Source organism: Pan troglodytes, chromosome 10 (assembly GCF_028858775.2).
Source record: "Pan troglodytes isolate AG18354 chromosome 10, NHGRI_mPanTro3-v2.0_pri, whole genome shotgun sequence".
Lineage (NCBI taxonomy): Eukaryota > Metazoa > Chordata > Mammalia > Primates > Hominidae > Pan > Pan troglodytes.
The window spans coordinates 136,862,543-136,869,943 of NC_072408.2; the positions used below are offsets into that span (position 1 = coordinate 136,862,543).

The following is a 7,401-nucleotide window of genomic DNA, read 5'->3' on the forward strand; positions in this document are numbered from 1 at the left end:
ATTGTCCAGCTTCCATCCCTTGCTACCCAAGATTTGGAGCTCTGCTGGATCCAGGGTGACCACAGCCTGGCATGGGAGAGAGATGAGGGCCAGAGGGAACAGGGAGGTTCTGGTCTAGGGTGTGGGAGGGACGATGTTATTACAGCGCAGAGTGAGGAGATCAATCCTGAAGGGTTATGTGGGAGCCACAGGAATGAGAAATAACAATAATTATTATAGCTTACCAGGCACTCTTCCAAGTTTATCTTCATTAAATTATCTCAACCATTTTATGAAGTAGGCACTATTATGACCATTGCTTTACAGATGAGGAAACCGGGGCACTAGAAATCAACATAATTTGTCCCAAATTACCCAGGGAATAAACGCAGAAGTGGATTTTGAAGTCAGGCAGCCTGTCTTCAGACGAGGCTTTTAAATTTTACATCATACAGATGTCCCTGACGCCACAGCCGAGAGACCATGGGGGCTGGAATGTTGACCCCACAGGCAGGCAGCTTCCTCGGGAGCCACCACAAACTCGATACCTTTCTAGGGTTGGGAGCTAAGTGCCCCATCTTTCCTGTTCAAATCCATAGAGGCCCGTCCCCTGCAAACAGCCAACCACACATGCCCACTGCCCATCCTACAGGACTGATGCCCTCTGGCCTATCCTGCCTGGCTTGTCCTAAGAACAACCTCCCTGCTTGACACTGTGGTGCCCCAAGGTGTCCCAGAGGAGGCACCTGAGACCCTGGATGCCAGGAAGGGGTTAGGTGTGGAGAGGGGACCCTTTTCCTTAAAATATGATTGGCTGAACCGTGAAAACATTAAAGGAATCAATTATGGGTTCAGTTCATAATTTTGTTTCAATCTCTGAGTTATTGATCGAAACGAAAACAAATGTTTTGCACAAAATTCATCATGCATTGCTTAACTATGAGGAGACACTTTCTGAGAAGTGTGTCCTTAGGCGATTTTGTGGTTGTGTGAACGTCATAGACTGGATTTACCCAAACCTAGATGGTGTCACACACCACACACCTGGGCTGTATGGTGTGGCCTATTGCTCCTGGGCTACAAACCCACAACATGTTACTGCACTGAACACAGTAGGTGATTGTAACACAATGGTGAGTATTTCTGTATCTAAACCCATCTAAATAGAGAAAATGTACAGTAAAAATACCATATAAAAGTTTAAAAATGGTGCATCTGTATAGGGCATGTACCATGAATGGAGCTTGCAGGCCTGGACATTGCTGTGGTGGGTGAGTGAGTGGTGAGTGAACGTGAAGGCCTAGGACATTCCCGTACGTGACTGTAGACTCTGTAAACACTGTACACTTAAGATGCTCTGAATCTAAGAAAAAATAAAGTGTGCCATGACATTACAACTGTTGCCACGTCACTAGGTGATAGGAATTTTTCAGCTCTGTTGTAATCTTACGGGACCGCCATTGTATATGTGGTCTGTTGTTGACCATATCGTTGTTCTGCGTAGCGCGTGACCGGAGTTTGGGCAATGCTGTCCTTGTGACAGACAGGACAGAGAGAAAATAAACTAACATAGGAGTCTCCAGGGCAGCGATTTGCTCAAAATAGCTCACACTGGCTCACGAGGGCCAAATGTTAAATTTTCAGGAATGTGTGAGTCTATTGTCATCAGGTTGGCAGGATGAACTTGGCCATGCTGCAAGTATTTATACCATGGAAACTGGCAGGTGCTACAAACCAGGGCATATGGTTTTAGGGAGCTAGTTGTTAAGCACTGACCAGCACACCACTGACTCAGGGACAGGATAGGGATGGGGGCTCGGAATACCTGGGTTCCAGACTCAGTTGTGCCACTCATCCGTCATGACGGTGGCCTCCATTTCCTCATCTTTAGAAAATAGGAACAGAGGCTGGGTGTGGTGGCTCACACCTGTAATCCCAGCACTTTGGGAGGCCAAGGCAGGCGGATCACCTGAGGTCAGGAGTTTGAGACCAGCCTGGCCAACATGGTGAAACCCCGTATCTACTAAAAATACAAAAATTAGACAGGTGTGGTCATGTGTGTCTGTAATCCCAGCTACTCGGGAGGCTGAGGCAGGAGAATTGCTTGAACTTGAGAGGTGGAAGTTGCAGTGAGCTGAGGTCGCGCCTTGCACTCCAGCTGGGCGACAGGGTGAAGCTCTGAAATAGGAGTAGAAATAACTGATTCCACTGATCACATGGAATTATTGTAAGAAGCAAACCAAAGGCGGTGTTCTCTCTTTTTCTTAACCTGAAGGTTTATGGCAAGGAAGATAGAGAAAATGTTTTGAAAGAAGAGATCCCCAGAATGTCTTGGGAGTGAGCTTGCAAGCCATGGACTAGCACATTTTTCTAAATGAATCAATGTCTATGGCCCCGACCTGGAGCCAGTTCTACTACCTCCTGGAGCATCCAGCACCCCGCCACCCAGCCTTCCCTCTGCTCCCCTTCCAGAGTCCCAGGAGCTTTTCTGACACTGCTTGGCCCTTCCAAACCTGTAAAGGAGGGAGGCTGCAGGCCGCTGGGAGAGGAGGGTACTTGATATGGTTTGGATGAGTCTCCTCCAAATCTCATGTTGAGCTGTGATGCCCAGGGTTGTTAGTGGGGCCTGGTGGGAAGTGTTTGGGTCATGGAGGTATGTCCCTCACGAATGGCTTGGCCCTCCCCTTGGTGATGAGTGAGATCTTGCTCTGTTAGTTCACTGGAGAGCTGGTTGTTTGAAGGAGCCTGGCACCTCTCTTGCTCCTGCTCTTGCCGTGTGATGCACTGGCTCCCCTTCACCTTCCGCCATGATTGGCAGCTCCCTGAGGCCTCACCAGAAGCAGATGGCAGTAGATGGCATGCTTCCGCTACAGCCTGCAGAACCGTGAGTCAATTAAACCTCTTTTCTTTATTAATTGTCTAGCCTCAGGTATTCCTTTACAGCAACATAAAATGAACGAACACAGTAGTCAAAGCCAAGGTGTGTGCAGGCATTGGCAGCACAGCCAAGGGCTGTCAGCTGCATGGAAGGACCCAGGACCCAGCGTGGGCTTGGCTGCTGCCAAGTACAGGATCCTGAGGGTCTTGGTCATTTTTCTGCTGCTTATAAGAGAATACATGAAACTGGCTGATTTATTTTTAAAAAGGAATTTGTCTCTTACAGTTATGGAGACTGAGAAGTCTAAGGTTGGAGGGGCAAGCCTGGTGAGGTCCTTCCTGCTGGTGGGGCCTCTACGGTGTCCCAAGGTGGCGTAGGACATCCTATGGCGAGGGACTGAGTGTGCTGGCTTAGCTTTCTCCCTTGTCTTATAAAGCCACCAGTCCCACCGCCAAGATAACCCATCAATCCCCGAGCAGATTAATCCATTCATGAGGGCGGAGCCCTCTTGGCCCAATCACCTCTTAAAGCCCCCACCTATCACTTCTGCCACATGGGGAATTAAGTTTCTATGCTGGAGGAGACAAACCGTTGCACTGGGCTTCTCACTCAGCCTCCTCAAACCTGCTTCAACCCACATCTTCACAACGGGGAAAGACGGTGTACATCAGACAGTCATTTTCAAGAAAGAGTGGGGAAAGGGCACGCGTGTCCATCACAGAAGGGGGCTGGGTCCCTGGCCACACTGGGATGTGGTCTAATTTGGAAGCAAACCTGCTCATTCGTGTTCATGCGTTTCCACGGTGAGGCTTTGGTGTTCTCTCTCTCTCTCTCTCTCTCTCTCAGTTTTAATGATGAGAAGTTGGTGATTTTGAGGCTGAAAAGGAGACTGACAGAGTAAAAGTCGCCTTTCATCATCACAGTGGGTGCACTTAACCACAGTGTCTGAGGATACTGAGGCACCCGAGGGGCTCGTGGCAGGAGGGGAGGGGCTCACAGACTACCCACCCTCATGCACAGGGCCCCCTCTGCTCCATGGGGGGCTGCCAGGCTTCCAGGGATTCCAGCGGGTATCTGTTGCCTCTTAAGAATATCTGTTGAGATAATAAGATTTGATAACCTGCCTGCATCTGTACAACCAGCACCCACGTCAACACAGAGAACTTGAGCTCCCCAGAAGCCCCCGAGCTCCCTGCCATCACTGGCCCCCGGGGTCCCCACTATTCTGACTTCTGGCACCCTCAATCGGTTTTGCCCATGTGTTAATTTTATCTCAGTGGGTGGACTCCTGCAGGATGGACTCCTGCCTCTGGTTTCTTGGCTGGACTTCATGTCTGAGAATTTTCCATGTTGCCTCTAGTTGGAGGTAGTTCAGTTTCACGGCTGCCTTGTGTAAATTCACCACCACTTACTTACCTGCGCACCTCCTGACGGGCATCTGTGTTGCGTCCAGCCTGGGGCCTGTGTTAGTCTGCTCAGGCTACCATAACAAAGTGCCACAGACTGGGCGGCTTAAAGCACGGACACGTATTATCTCACGGCTCTGGAGGCTGCAAATCTGAGATCATAGCAACAGCAGGGCTGGTTCCCTCTGAGGCTGTGTGGGGAGGGAGGACGTACGTGTTCCAGGCCTCACTCTGTGGCTTGTAGGTGGGCGTTTCTTTCTGTGTCTTCACATCGCCTTCCCTTGGTGGGTTTCTTTGTGTCCAAGTTCTCCCTTCTGATGAGGACTAGGGTCTACCCTACTGACCTCACTTCAGCTTGGTTACTTCTGGAAAGACCCTCCATCCAAATAAGGCCAATTCCGAGGTCCTGGGGTCAGGACTTACTGCAGCTTTTTGGGTGGGGGACAAAATTCAACCCCATAACAGGCTGGTACCAATCATACAGCGGTGGATCCCTCTATATTTTCTTTGATGAACATACATGTGCATTACTGTTGGGTGATGAGTCCATTTTATTTTTACTTTTTAAAAAAGACTGTGTTGCTTTCATTTGAAAGAGAGCTTAAAACAATCCCAGATCCACCTAGCACAAAATGCTGCATAATTGGTATCCCTAGGAAAGGCTCAAAAGCCCTAATGTGTAGAAGATTGGGCCAAACATGGGTTGTTTTTATATCTTGATGGCTACAAGCAACATGTGCTTGGAAGATCCTGGGCTACGGAGCTTTGCTATGAGACTGGGCATGAAGTCTTTAGGACTGGTTGCCAACTTTGGGAGAGCTAACATTTATTGACTGCTTGCTGGGATGGGCTCTGTGCTGAGGGCTCCACACGCTGTTCCTCCCATGATTCTGCCAGGGCTCTCCCTTATTTGGAGGCAGATGAAGAAATTCAAGGTCAGAGAAGCTAAGCCCAAGGTCACACAGCAAGTAGGTGGCAGAGCAAGGACCTGAACTCAGGTCTGTCTAAGTCTGCAGCCTGTGCTTTCAGCCATGAACTCTGACTTCTTCACTGTCCCCTATAACAGGAAGCTGCCTCCATGAGAAAAAAAGCCCAGCTCAAAAAGGCTTACCCACGTGGATATTTATTAGCTCATATTACCAAAAGTCCAGAAATAGACAAACCCAGGTTGATAACCTCAGTGGGTCAGTGACCACTTGGGAACTGGTTCTTCCCATCATCTCTTGGCATCCTTGGCAGGTTGGCCTTGACCTCAGCTTTGTCTACTCAACGTGGCAAGGCGGCTGCAGCACCCTCAAGTATCATCGCCTCAACCAGCAGCACCCACAGGTCCAAAGGTAGAATGTCCATCACCGGCCCCTTTAAGTGCAGCAGAATTCTTTCTCAGGAGAGCCCGCCTCACAGCAGACGTCCTCTCATTGGTCAGAATGATGTCACGTGCCCATTTCAAAGCCAATCACCGGCAAAGGGAAGTGAATAACCGTAATTGACTTAACTAACTCAATTCTTCCCCAGCCGAGGCTGGGTTAAGGCCTGGCCTCCCGCAAGCACAGGCTCCCCGAGTCAGAACGTGACCTGGATTCCCTTAGCCGGGAGGACTGAGGGCTGAGAGCCTGGCAACAGCGTCTGTTTGCTGCCCGTCAGCAGCTTCACCGCGAGCTAATCTGGACTGCAGTCCGACCTCCCGGGCTCCCTCATGCTCCACGTGGTTGCCATGGTCAGGAAGGCAGGAAGCAAAAAATGCAGCTCACCATCCAGACGCCCTGCCTCGTGCTCCCGCGGGCTGGCTGCGCCCCAGACTCGGGTTTCAGTAGGATCAGGATGAGCCTGCTGGGCAGCCGGGTCACAGGCCCCTAACTCACCTGCAGACCCACGCAGGTCAGTCTTCGCAGTGAGCTCAGGGCAGACCTCACCTTTGCTCAAGCCCGGCCCTGCCACAAACATGCCTCACCTCCTGCCACCTACCCTGGCCGTTCCTCCAGCCAACTGGGCATGAGAATGAAAACTCCCACAAGTTCCATGGGAATGCATATTTGATGAACTGGAAAAATATCAGGCTAACTAAATAAAAGTTGGATTTCCCTGAGCCTCACTTGCTGGTCACTGCCCTGTCACTTCTGAAAGTCATGTGGACTCCATTATTTGTTTATTTATTTTTTTGAGACGGAGTCTCGCTCTGTCGCCCAGGCTGGAGTGCAGTGGCGTGATCTCGGTTCCCTGCAACCTCTGCCTCCCGGGTTCAAGCGATTCTCCTGCCTCAGCGTCCCGAGTAGCTGGGACTACAGGCGCCATGTTAACCAGGATGGTCTCGATCTCCTGACCTCATGATCTGCCTGCCTCGGCCTCCCAAAGTGCTGGGATTACAGGTGTGAGACACCACACCTGGTTAATTTTTGTATTTTTTAATAGAGATGGGGTTTCACCATGTTGGCCAGGCTGGTCTTGAACTCCTGATCTCAAATAATCCACCCACCTTGGCCTCCCAAAGTGCTGGGATTACAGGCATGAGCCACCACACCCAGCAGGGCCCCATTATTACATCACACACAGAGAGGGTTCTGAAAGGCAGCAGGGGCTGTTGAGGGTGAAAGTCAGTTGTCTTCTGGGTGCAGCTACAGCTATTCCACCTGTCATGCAGGTAACCATGCACAGTAAACCGTCAGCTTTTCTCCCTTCCATTTTTCTCTTTATACTTGAGAATTATGTTTTCACTTGGGCCATAAAGACATTTGGGCTAAGTCACAGGAAATAGGACGCTGATAAATGAGGACTGCAGTTTCTTCTCTTGAACCATTGAATACCCCCCGCAGGAAGTACACGGGAGAAAATAGGAGGGAGATGGTTTGCAGAGGGCTGCAGCTGAGCAGTAAGTCCACTTAGTAGCTTCTGCCTTATTCCTGCCCTGCAGGCAGATAAGCCCAACAAGTGAAATGAACCCCAGTTCCCAATCACAAAATTATGTTCTGGGACCACTAAACTGCAATTGTGGAAAATGGGCCTTATGAATACAAGTTGCATTAATCTGTTTTCATGCTGTTGAGAAAGACATACCCGAGACTGGGTAATTTATAAAGAAAAAGGTTTAATCAACTCACAGTTCCACGTGGCTGGGGAGGCCTCACAATCATGGCGGAAGGC

The 7,401-nt window shown here is 50.0% G+C and overlaps 1 long non-coding RNA gene across 1 annotated transcript; it reads right to left on the bottom strand.

The window, feature by feature from the left end:
* Positions 1-2,245: 2,245 nt before the first annotated feature.
* On the bottom strand, positions 2,246-6,769 carry LOC107967808 (uncharacterized). Its single transcript, XR_001708523.4, has 4 exons — positions 4,274-6,769; positions 3,866-3,951; positions 3,632-3,746; positions 2,246-2,853 (listed from the first exon to the last, which is right to left on the bottom strand). It is a non-coding gene; the product is annotated as an uncharacterized LOC107967808 (long non-coding RNA).
* Between the last annotated feature and the right edge of the window lie 632 nt (positions 6,770-7,401).